The sequence below is a fragment of the Camellia sinensis genome, unplaced genomic scaffold, assembly GCF_055761805.1.
Source record: "Camellia sinensis isolate YWXY unplaced genomic scaffold, ASM5576180v1 Unanchor1, whole genome shotgun sequence".
Lineage (NCBI taxonomy): Eukaryota > Viridiplantae > Streptophyta > Magnoliopsida > Ericales > Theaceae > Camellia > Camellia sinensis.
This window is the reverse complement of record NW_028128987.1, coordinates 39841654-39854519: the sequence shown is the minus strand read 5'-3', so window position 1 is coordinate 39854519 and position 12866 is coordinate 39841654. Positions and strand designations below refer to the sequence as shown.

Sequence of the window (12866 nt, the reverse complement as noted above, 5' to 3'; positions counted from 1 at the left end):
TTGGGGCTTTTGTATTATTTTACAAAAGTTGGGGTTTTATTTATAATAAACCTAGATGCATGTTTGGCATACAGAAATGGAATTAATGTTGAATCATTGATGAAAATGGGACCTAAGGGTTGTAATGTTAATTATGGAAAATGACCTAATTACATTGATTGATTAATTGGGATAATTAATTGTGAGAAATGAGGAAATGAAATGGAATTGTTGAGATTGGGAATGCATGGGGTTAAAGGGTGTAGTTGAATTATTTATCACTCACCAAAATGAAATGTTGATTGAATATCCAATTGTGCATTTATTTTCTGTTTAGAAATAATTGCTTCAGGCTATCGGTGGAGGATAGTCGTGATTGTTGTAGACAATGCATGATGATTAGGCAAACGGAAACTAATCAATGGAATGTGTCATGGAAATTGACGGTTGATAGAATACATTAACTGTATGTATTGAGTGATTGTATATAGAACCAATGTGTTTGTATACGTTATGTGTAGAGGAGGAGATGGGGGATGTACTCCGCGGTTTAGGGGAAGATGGTGGATGTACCTCTAAACCGGATAGTATTGGGAGAAGATAGGGGATGAACTCCGTAGATACAGCTCATATGCTTGTCTAGAAAAGTGAAGATAGAGCTAATATGCTTATCTTTGTGAAGTGTGGATACAGCTTATATGCTTATCTGTGAATGTGGGATATTGTTGCTATACATGTATGTTGAGAATGGGGATATAACTTATATGCTTATCTGTGAATGTGGGATATAGTTTTTATACATATCTGTTGAGATGATGGTAGAGCTAATATGCTTATCTGTTGAAAAAAAAGAAAATGAAAAGTAACTTGGACTTATAAGTCGGATGACATAAAATGTGATTTATGTGGATGTATCAGTGTTGGCCATCTATCAATTGCTAATCTTTTAGTCATTGTTCATGGTTGGTTTAGTGTATTTCTACTGGGCTGTGGCTCACCCTATATGGGAATATCATTTTCAGGTACAGGTAGCATGCCACCTCCAAGGTCATAGCTTGGGAGGCTAGAGGCGAGCAGATTGTTGTTGTTTTAGTTCCTTTTTAATGTATTACATGTATATTCAAGCCGAGGGCTTAATGTGTAGATGAGTTAGCACTCTTTTGTTGTAAGCAAGTGTTAACTTGGAAAGTTGTAAGCCCGTAGGGCATTTTGCTTTTGTTGTTAACATGTAATTCATTTGTAATGAAACTCTGATGAATAGAAGGTTATGGTTATTTCACATGTCAATGAATGTCTTATTTGATGGGTTTAATGTTATTATTTTGAGGGCGTTACAATTTGGAAATTAAATAAAAAAGGAAGTTAAATAGGAAAGTAAATTGAACAAAAATGGAAGTAGAATATGAATAAAAATGAAAGTTGCATAAAATTAAAAATGGAAGTTCAATCCAGAAACCACTATACCTTAATGATCAATTTGGAAATTAAATAAAAAAGAAAGTTTAATAGAAAAGTAAATTGAATAAAAATGGAAGTTGAATAAAAATAAAAATGAAAGTTGCATAAAATTAAAAATGGAAGTTCAATCCAAAAACCACTATACCTTAACGATCTATTTGGAAATTAAATAAAAAAGGAAGTTAAATAGGAAAGTAAATTGAACAAAAATGGAAGTTGAATAAAAATAAAAATGAAAGTTGCATAAAATTAAAAATGGAAGTTCAATCCAAAAACCACTATACCTTAACGATCTATTTGGAAATTAAATAAAAAAGGAAGTTAAATAGGAAAGTAAATTGAACAAAAATGGAAGTTGAATAAAAATAAAAATGAAAGTTGCATAAAATTAAAAATGGAAGTTCAATCCAAAAACCACTATACCTTAACGATCTATTTGGAAATTAAATAAAAAAGGAAGTTGAGTAGAAATGAAACTTGAATAAAAAAGGAAGTTAAATAAAAATAAAAATGGAAGTTGCAGAAAATTAAAAATGGAAGTTCATTCCAGAAACCACTAACCCTAAACCATTAATTAACCTTACACAAGCACAAACCCAAGAATAAACATTAGCATAATACATGTGTAAAGAAAACAAATTACAGCATATATGATCCCATGTACCTTACTGTTGAGGTGGAGGCCTTCTGGCCGCCCACGCAGAGATCTGCTCGTTGATCAGCACTTGTAATTCGGCTAGTCGCTGATCACACTCTACAATACGTTCGGCTATGTACTGTTGAGTGTAGAAGTCGACTAGTGTATTAAGATAATACTGTTTTTGGCGTTGCCAGAAATCTGAATATTTTAACAGTTGTTCTAACAGATTAACCGAGGGCATACATTAAAAAAAACTTTTATTGAAGAAGTAAAAGTATTTTACAAGAGGGGGTTGGAGAGATATTACAAAGAGAGAGAGAGAGTGAAAATTTCAAAAACAAACTAAAATAGTTTTTTATGCTCTGCCTCAACAAGGGTGAGGAGATCTCTTTTATAACCAAAAAGATAAGAATTATTATTACAAACTGACAGATGGCAAACTTCGAGAGGACCCAAAGATTTCCATCTTATCTTCTTATCTTTAGCTTTGTCGGTGTGGGGAGCAGAATTATTAATCTCCTTTTTCCTGTAGCACTTTTGACTGGGGCGAATCTTTCTTTTTCAAAAGATGTTTGTCTGTTATGCCGACGGCTACTCAGCAGGGCCCTTGCCTTTACTATTTTTGTCCTTGGACATCTTATCTGCAATAATGGCTGTTAGAGAATCCCAAAAATCTCCAAGGTGGGGTTCATCATTATCATCTTATGGATCCTGTGATTCTCCAGCGAGTACGTGTTTGGCTGGATCACTCTCGGGTTCTGATGGAGTTTGACTAGTACCTGACCGCATGGAGACGTCATCATTCTGGCCAACAGATTGAAGGAACTGATCTTTGAGATAATCCATGCTTTTGACGATCAATTCACTATCTGACAGCTATGGATACTTCTGTTTGAATTCCTTCTGGATTTGTAGAAACGGATTGGTGACTGGTGAAGGAGCCGGAAGGGCAGGCTGCTTAACTGATTCCCAGCAAGCTTGGGTATGCTGGTTAATTTTCTGGAGAAGATCTTTAAGATCCATTTTATCCTACCATTTGACAAAAAATATTCTTTTTAGTCTAGGGACTTTATTCTGATAGTCACAAGCGAAGTCCCACTTCCATATCCAGGGGATGCTAAAACGGATACTGAAGTGAACTACAGATTTACTGATGGATAAATCTCTGTTTTTATTTAAATATGAATACGCACGGGAATAAGCCACATGCCATTCATTGTATGCTGTTCGAACACTTTCTGGTAAAATGTCTAAAGAAAGACTGAATTTATCCCACCAAACGAGGAACCAATTTGGGACATCGTTTTTAAGGACATCAGGGAGAACACGGATAAACCAAGAGTGATTCTTGATTGGATTCTGATAGTAAAAAACCTGGGTAAACGCATCAATGTAATCCCAGTAAGAGTATTTAGTCTGTTTGTTCCGGAGATCAAGATCCCGGGTAGTATGCGGATGAATGCCCCAAGTGGAGATGGGCATAATATGTCAGATAACAATTTTGCTATACTGGATAGGGCTAGCAGATTTGTTGATATCATGCAGGGTATGCTTGATTTCAACAGCCCCAGTTTCTGTTAACATCTGTTCATAGATGTACCTGTACTGGTCAAAATGAGGGGGAGATTGCTGTGTAGTAAGATAACGACGTTTGATCTCCCATGGATCTGACATCCATTGTTTATCTGCGGATTCGATCCAGAGGACTGTTTCCTCTGTTAGACTGTTGGGGGTATACGGATCTTCCGGCCTAAGGAGGACATCCTTAGCCAAGGGAGTACTGGTTTGTCCTCTCAGAGGAGGAAATTCTGATGGTTCATAGCGAGGGTTATTACCCCGGCCACGACCACGCCCACGCTGGCCTTTACTGGTCATTTACTGATTTCTGTAAATATTCACGGGTGAGAAAATCAGGCAAAGAGTTAGTTTCTCCTTTAATATATTCAATATCAAAATCAAAATTGGATAAATAACTCTGCCATGTTAAGAATATCTGTTTGGAAGCAAGGTTTTTAACATCCTGCTTAAATATCTATTTAGCAGCAGAGCAATCAACTCTGATTAGAAAATGCTGGTTTAATAAATCATCCTGAAATTTAATAACACATTTTACAATGGCTAAACATTCCTGTTTAATAGTTGGATAATTTAAAGTAGCTTGATTCCAATGTCCAGAATGAAAGCGTAATAACTCTTCTTTCTGGGTTTTGGGATTAAACTGTTTTAAAATACCACCAAATCCTTCATTGGAAGCGTCAGTTTCTACAATCTTTTTCCAATTAGGATTAGGTAACTGTAAACATGGTAACTGTTGGACTTTAGCTTTTATTCGTTGTACAGCTAAAGTATGTTTTGGAGACCACGGTGGAGGATTCTTCCTTAACCTGGTATATAAAATGTTAGCATCGGCAGATAAATTATGATAATAATCTCGAACATAATTAAGACTGCCTAAAAATCTCTGTAATTGAGTTTTGTCTTTAATTTCATCAGGAAATTTAGAAGCAAACTCCATACTACGGTTAATAGGTATAATACTACCATTGGAAATATTATGACCTAAATATCTGATAGTTGTTTGAAATAACTGCATTTTAGGGGCAGAAATAACTAAACCATTTCTGATAATAACATTCTTAAAAATATTAAGATGTTTAACATGCTGATCAATTGATGAGGAAAAAATTAAAACATCATCAATGTATGAAAGAGTAAATTCTGTATACGGGTTAAAAATATCATTCATGATATGTTGAAATTCTGATGGGGCATTTTTTAAACCAAATGGCATGACATTCCATTCATAATGCCCAAAGGGTACTGTAAAAGCTGTTTTATAGCGATCCTGTTCAGCAATTTCAATTTGCCAATATCCTGATTTAAGATCAAATTTAGAGAAAATAATCGCATCCTGTAATCGATCCAAAAGATCTTTTTTATTCGGAATTGGATATCTAATCCATTTTAATTTGTCATTTAACGGTTTATTATTGATTACAAGGCGGGGAATGCCTCTTTCAATTTCAGCATTTTTATTTACATAAAAAGCGGTACAACTCCACGGGGAGTGACTAGGTCGGATCAATTTCTTATCAAGAAGATTTTGAATTTCTGTTTTACACATTTCCATATATTCCTTTTTCATTTGGCTAGGACGGGCACGAGTTGGAATATATTTTTCATCAAAATCCGGTTCATAGGGTAATGTGACAGTATACTTTTTGCGATTCCAAAAAGCATTGGGAACATTACCACAGACTTCTGTTTGAAATTCTGTTTCAATTAATTTAATTTTCTGTTGGAAAGATGGTTGTTGTAACCTTTGTTCTGTTGCGAGAAAATGAACTTCTTTTTGTATTAGATTTATCTGGTTCTGTTTACAAGTAATTAAATCCCTAATTTGATCTAATTCTTTTGTATACGGTTGTGTGATAAATTCAAAAATAACGGATTTTCCTTGTAATTGGGAATAAATTCCTGTTTGGTCTATTTTCTGGATTGGCATCAAAAGACACAAAAATGGAGTGCCTAAAATGATATTTGTAGCAAGATTTTTGACTAAAACAAAAGATGTTGGAAGACATAAATCTTGGTTACAAATATATGCTTCTGGAACTTTGTATCTGATTTGGAGGGAATTTCCACTAGCACTGGTTAGACTTTGCGTAGTCTTTTCAAAATACCTGGTTGGAATTATACCTTCTTGGATACAATTCATATCTGCTCCACTATCGACTAAAGCAATAGCATCTTTAATCATGAAGTCAGGTTTTATTAAAAATGAAATTTTAATATACCATTTCTGAAAGGTTACTTGACTAACAAGTAACAAGTAAGGAGTAGAGGATTCAGGTTTAGATTTTTGTTCAGGTTTTTGTTCATTTTCTGTCTGTTGTTTTAACTGTTGACGAATATTTTTAATATCTTTAGTATTTGCTTCACTGGCAGTTTGCAAATGTTTTACTTCTGTTTTTAAAATGTTAATTTCCATTTTTAAATCCTGGAGGGTTGTTGGCTGTTCTAAAAGGGGTTTTGTTTGAATCCTGTTTATTACATTTTTAAGACTGTAAGCATAGTCTGGTATAGGAGGAGTCTCCTGGATTGTCTGTTGGTGTTCATAACACATTTTTAAATATTTTATTTTAATTTCTGGATCTTGGATTTGGTCTGCGACAGCAAGCATATCCTTTTGGGTATCTGTTAAAACATTAATACTGCTAGGTTCACCTAAGTGTAAACCATTCATTTCAACTATTGATTTCCAATAATTAATTTATGATATATGTTCCTGATTAGTACTACAGGGACAAGATTCTTCTGGTTCTTCTTCACTGGTTGAAGTGGAATATAACTGATTAATTTCATCTTCAGAAGGGGTTTCTTCATCAGTTGAATTTTCTTCTGCTTCAAGAGCTTGGATTATCTGTTCTTTAATACCTAAATCAAGATTTAATTCATTAACCTTGGATTTAGCTTTGGATTTGCATCTATTAGCATAATGTCCGGTTTGGCCACATTTGTAGCATTTTACTTCTGATTTATTTTTAGGTTTTCCTTGAGATTTACGGGTAGATTTCTTTGGATAAAACTTCTTGGTGGTTTGCGGATGACTACTCTTATGAGACTTTCTTCGGAAAGGTTTAGATGACTTCTTACGAGAAACCTGACGGGGTTTTCTGGGATATTTAATGGCTGGTTCATAAGCAAATTGGTCACAAAATTCACCTAATTCTTTTCTTCCTGTTAAATTCTGTTGTTTCATTTGGTAATGAAGTTTAAGGTCATTACACAAGGAAAGACCTTCATCGATAATTATGGAACACAATTGTCCATAAGTATACTGGTCGTAAGGAATAGACATCCGGTCATGGCGGTCCCGAAGTTTTTTCCTAACTCGTTCGGCAAAAAGGGTAGGAAGGCCATCAACAAATTTGGCTTTCCAATGAGTACTATTAGCATCAGGTCGTTGCATGACCTTAAGCAAGAAAACATCCTTGTACCATCGAAAATGGGTAAGCGATGGACAACGAAGGTTCTGTAAAAGCTCACGACTACGATCATGAGCACTGGTACTGGTACCAACAAAATGGAGGATAATAGTCTGAATAAGAGTATAGACAGCATCCTGTTGTTGGACGGGCTGATTGGTAGTCGGATCTACTTCAACTTTGACTGAATTAAGGATTTCTAACTGTTGGGTAAGAGTGAGAACATTATCCCACCATCCTTTAAGGGCGCCGGTAAAGCCATTAATAATAAACTTAGCAATGGCTTGGTCGTTGTTACTATACTGACAACATACGGTTGCATACATCAACATTTGATGTAATTTCTTATAAATTCCGTATTCAGATTCACCATCTATATTCCATTCATAAATGGTTTTGCCATGATAGCTTCCCTGGTCATTAATATAGGTTTCTTCATAAAGAAGATCAGGAGGAGTCGGTCGGGCGTAATAGTTCCGAGTGGGTGGTAACATAGTTGGGCGAGAGGAACTATACGAATGTAATTTGTTAACGGATGAGGGTTCTTGGAAATTCATTTGAATTTCATGAATTTGGGCTGGAGAAAGATTATCATCTTCATCTACGGATGGTTCAGCTTGAAGCATCTGAATGGATCCACTGGATTGTCCAGGTGGCTGGGTTGTAGGAGGGCGAACATGTAAAGTTTGCATCTTCTGTAAGAGGGTGTCCATAAACTCTGTATTAGAGGCTTTTAACTTAAAGTTACTAATCTCTAATGGAGGTTTAATGGATACTGGATGTAGGGCAGCAGACCCTGTGACTGGTGATGCTAAGGTTCTATCCTTAAAGGTAGAAATAGCTTCTTCAATTTGGGTTAATTGTTTACTCATAGTCTGACAGATTAAGTTAGTATAATTGTTCTGTTTTACTAACAATCCTTCGGTTTTAGTAAATTTTCCTGATTGAGCATCTATATAGGCGGTCGCTAGTATGGGTTGACGGGTAGTCTCACCATTAGGAACTAACTCTAATGCTTGAGGAGGCGGATGTAAAGCATGAATAGCTTGTCCTTCAGTTGTAGTCCAAGTTTTATATTGATCTTCAATAGCATTTAACTGAGGTTGGCTAACTGTCTGGTACCATTCTACAAATGGTAATATCTTCTGATGTAACTCAAGATGTTGATAAAATTGAGTTTTATAATTTTCTAACTGTTCAGGGGTATGATTAGAAAAATACCATTTTCTAAACTCCTTATATTTTTCCTGGTTAAATTCCTGGTTGATTATTTTTCTATTTTCACTTCCTGGTGTAAAATCCATTAAATTTCAAAATTCATATCACTGGCCGTTGGGCTATCTGGTTGAGGTGGTTTTGTATAAACACCATGAGGAATTCTGTTTTGGGATAATCGGATTCCTTGAATTTCAGAATTCATAGGGTCTTCCTGGGGATCACTCGATGGCCTACTAAGAGGTCGAGAAGGTATCTGTTGAAAGATAGAGTCAACTGACTGTCGGCGAGATTCTGGAAGATCTACCCTATAGGGTGGAATTGATTGTGAACAGTTTCCTGGTGCAGTTCGAAAACTGGTGTTGGAAAAGCTTCGTGGTGCTGTCCTAAAACTAGCATTTGAAGACATACTTCTGGTAAGCAAAGGTTTCGGAAATTGAAGGTTAACATTACCTTCCCTAGTCTGGATAACGTCATCGATGTTATGTTGAATCAACGGTTTTGGAGGGACAGCGTTAGGAATATGCCATTGGTCTGGAAAAGTTATATCCTTCCATGGGATTAACTTAGGTACGGCTACTTGACTACTGTAAAGATTAGTTTGAATTAATACTGTTTGACCTGTTTCAGTTTTCTTTTTTACATAAGGATTTAAAGTTGTTAAAGCCTTTATGCAAATTCGGGAATGAACTGAAAAAGGGGGTGTTCCTGGTTTATACTCATAACCATGAGTAAGAATTCTTAGTTCTAATACGTCTGATAAATTAGCATCACAAAGAGCAACACTTAGGTTCGGGTAAATATCAAAGTATACTGGTCTATGAGACAAACTTGTTTCAATAGCACCCATAAGTGAGGCTCTCCAGTTAAGGCATCTACCATCTCTAAGGGTGCACTGAATACTGGTATTTTGACCAAGAAGGGTCAAAGGTTTAAAAGCAATTTGTACTAAACCTATGTGGATGTACTTATACTGTTTTAAAAATGGGATAAAATCATTGATGTGAATTAATCTGATTATCTCATCATTATTCTGAATGCAAGACGCATGTTCAAAGGTCTTGATGATAGTTTTTGTGACGACCCAGAATTTTTCCCTCCGCTCGAGCGGAGGATTTGACGCTCGAGCGGACTTTTGGGGTTCTCAGCAATTTTGCAGATGGCCTGAGATTCTGGGAGTGGTGGATCTCCGCTCGAGCGGAGAAGTTGACGCTCGAGCGGACTACCTTATTGGTCTGTGCGTGCTCGAGCGGTTGAAGCGACGCTCGAGCGTGAGAAGTAAGATTTCCCTTGACATTGTAGTGGTGTATTTATAATCTTCTTATTTTATTTTGGAGTATTGTTTGAGGTGGTAATATAATGGTAAAGTAAGATTGGACCAAAAGCTTTAATTAGAATAGATTGTCTGCGACCATCCGTCACTCTTTCGTCATTTTCTTTTTCTACATTTTGAATTTGGATGTGGGGTTAGAACCATTGGAAAGCTTATTTCCGGGGCTTCAATTTGGACACAAGAACGACCTAAAACGGAGTCCGGATGGGAGAGTTATACCTGTTCAAAGTTTCGAAATCTGTGCTGAAAACAGGTACGCTCGAGCGGGAATTCCTCCGCTCGAGCGGGAATTACGGGACAGCAGCTTGAAATGAGATTTTTTGGATCATTTCTCACATTTTCCTTTTCCCCTCTTCATCCCTCTCCCCTAGGTCCGAAAACCCTAGGTCCTTAATCTCCAAAACCTTCCATTTCTCTTAGTTTTGATCAAGATCATCCATCAAAAAGTGAAGAAGCATGAAGATTATTATGTTCTACCGGTTGGAATTTCGAGATTTTGGAGGATTCTTCTCAATCCTTGCTCCTTTGTTTGATTCTTGAGGTAAGGGTTTTAATACTCTTCAATATTTACATCCATAGATAGATTTGAGGTATTTTCATTGTATAATGGTTCAATTTTCATTAATGTTATGTATATAGAAGAAATTATGAGATTTTGGGAATTTTGGGTTTGAATATTGGGGGTTTTAAGGTTTGTGATGTTGGGAATTAAATTGATGGGTTTAAGTGATGGATTGAGAATACTAGATGTAAAATCATTTGGAAAATTGGAATTAGGAGTGATGATTTAAGAAGTTTGATTTTTGTTAAAAATCCTCTTTTTCCTTGAAACCCTAGGTTGTTTAAAGATGATAACCAATGAATTGGCCCAAATTGAAAGTAGAGTAATGAAATTGAGACATTGAATTAGATGTGTTCAAGTTTAATTGGAATTTGGGAATATTTGGAAATTATATTTACAATTTGTGATTATAAATGTTGAAATTCATGCTATCATGGAAAAGAAAAATTAGGAGAATAATTTAGTAAGGATATGGATGACATGAACTCGATTTTTGGAATGTTAAAATGAGATTCAAGGGTTTATTTTGTATTATGTTGAATTGCCAATAGGATTAATGAACTAAATGATGTTGTACTATGATAAATTATGTTGGAATTACGTGACTTGTGTAGGATTAGCTACAAGGACGGACTACGCACCTGAACACTGTGAGTAGTAGTACAAAAAATGTACATGTTATTTATTGTTGATAATTATTGTCACTAATGCTCTATTCTTTGTAAGTGTTCTACGAATACTATAAAAATTGGAAAGTTATGTGACTTCATGTGAATTGGAAGTTATTTTGTTGTGTTACAAGTTTATAAGTTAAGCCTGTTATAAGTTTGCATATGTTATAAGTCAAGTATGTTATAAGCTCAAGAGCGTTACAAGTTTAATTGTGTGGCAAATTTAAGTATATACAAGTTTAAGTAAATTTGCAAGTTCAAGTATATACAAGTTAAAGTATGTTACGAGTTTTACGTATGCTACAAGTCCATGTATGTTACAAGTTCACGTATGTTAGAAATTCAAGTATGTTGCAGGTATGCTTCAAGTAAGTTACGAGCTCAAGTATGCTCAGGTATATTTTAAATATGTTACAAGTTTAAGAGTTACAAATTTATGTATGATAGAAGTTCATGTATGATCTAAGTTACGCATGTTGCATGTTCAAGTATGGTTTCAAGTATATCTCAAGAATAGTTCAAGTATGGTTTCAAGTATATTTCAAGAATAGTTCAAGTATGGTTTCAAGTATATTTCAAGAACAGTTCAAGTATGGTTTTAAGTATATTTCAAACATGTTTCAAGTATGGTTGCCAGTATATTACAAGTTTCATGGGCTTTATGCCATTACAAGTTACATGGGCTTATGCCATTACAAGTTTCATGGGCTTTATGCCATTACAAGTTACATGGGCTTATGCCATTACAAGTTTCATGGGCTTCATGCCATTACAAGTTACAAGGGCTTTATGCCATTACAAGGGCTTTATGCCATTCCAAGGGCTTTATGCCATTTACAAGGGCTTTAACGCCAACAAGTTTCAAGGGCCTTAGTGCCATATGTTACAAGGGCTTTAACGCCAACAAGTTTCAAGGGCCTTAGTGCCATATGTTACAAGGGCTTTATGCCATTTTCAAGGGCTTAAACGCCAACAAGTTTCAAGGGCCTTAGTGCCATATGTTACAAGGGCTTTATGCCACACGTTTCAAGGGCCTCGTGCCACCATGTTTCAAAGGCTCTTTAGCCATCATGTTTATGTTGCAGGATTGGGCTTAAGGCCATATGAAATGAAAACAGGAACAGATTAACTACATGATCTTCGCATTTATTTATGCATTGTTATGTATTATGTTTAAAGTGTGCATTTATGTTTCATACTATTCACTGAGCCCAGCTCACCCTCTGTTATGTCTGTTTCTGTAGGCACTCAACCTGGAGATTTAACCTGCACCTGTGGCTTTTGTTACCCAGTTGTCAAACCCTGAGTATCAAAGCTATTAGATGTTGATTGTTCAAGTTATGGAGTTTTGCTAAGTTTTAATTTGTACCCTAATTGTCTGTTAAGATCGGTGTATATGTATATGTACATAGCTATCTTCGGGTGCATGACAATGTATATTATCTGCATTATGTTTTGTTTGGGATCCTGGCATAGTAATGGTAGCTCAATGGATATGTTTATTATTATTAATATTATTTTACGCTATTATATACTATTAAATGCTTCCGTTCAGGCCCCATAGATTATATTCATCAGGCTTTATGTCCTTTTTTCTGAGGTGGTCATGCCCAAACTTTTAGGGGCGAGTTCTGGGTGTGACAGTTTTACTCAGAAATTGGAAACGTCCTTTTCTGTAAATGGTGTATGGATCTACGGATGGGATAGTCCATTTATCTAGGGCTTCCTTAACTTCCTGGTATGCTACTAATTCAGCTGCTTCGGCTAGGGAGGAAACTGTATTTCCTACAGTTGTTACTGATTCGGATCCTGGTATTTCTACTGTATTTTCTTGTTGTTGTTCTGTCATGGTTGTATAGTGATCATATATGCCTAATTTATTTAAGTTATACCTATATTATGTTAATCTTTGAACTTGGCTCTGATACCATAGTAGGTGCTCACTAAAGGTCAAAGCTAGCACGTCTGTCAACGATTTACGGGCATCAAACGGTCAACCACAATCTCTGCTAAACGACCT

At 35.7% G+C, this 12866-nt stretch overlaps 1 long non-coding RNA gene across 1 annotated transcript; it reads left to right on the top strand.

Annotated features, from left to right (window-relative positions):
- Positions 1–9955: 9955 nt before the first annotated feature.
- Positions 9956–12354, top strand: LOC145814298 (uncharacterized). Its single transcript, XR_014357639.1, has 3 exons — positions 9956–10154; positions 10790–10825; positions 12091–12354. It is a non-coding gene; the product is annotated as an uncharacterized LOC145814298 (long non-coding RNA).
- The last annotated feature ends 512 nt before the right edge of the window (positions 12355–12866 follow it).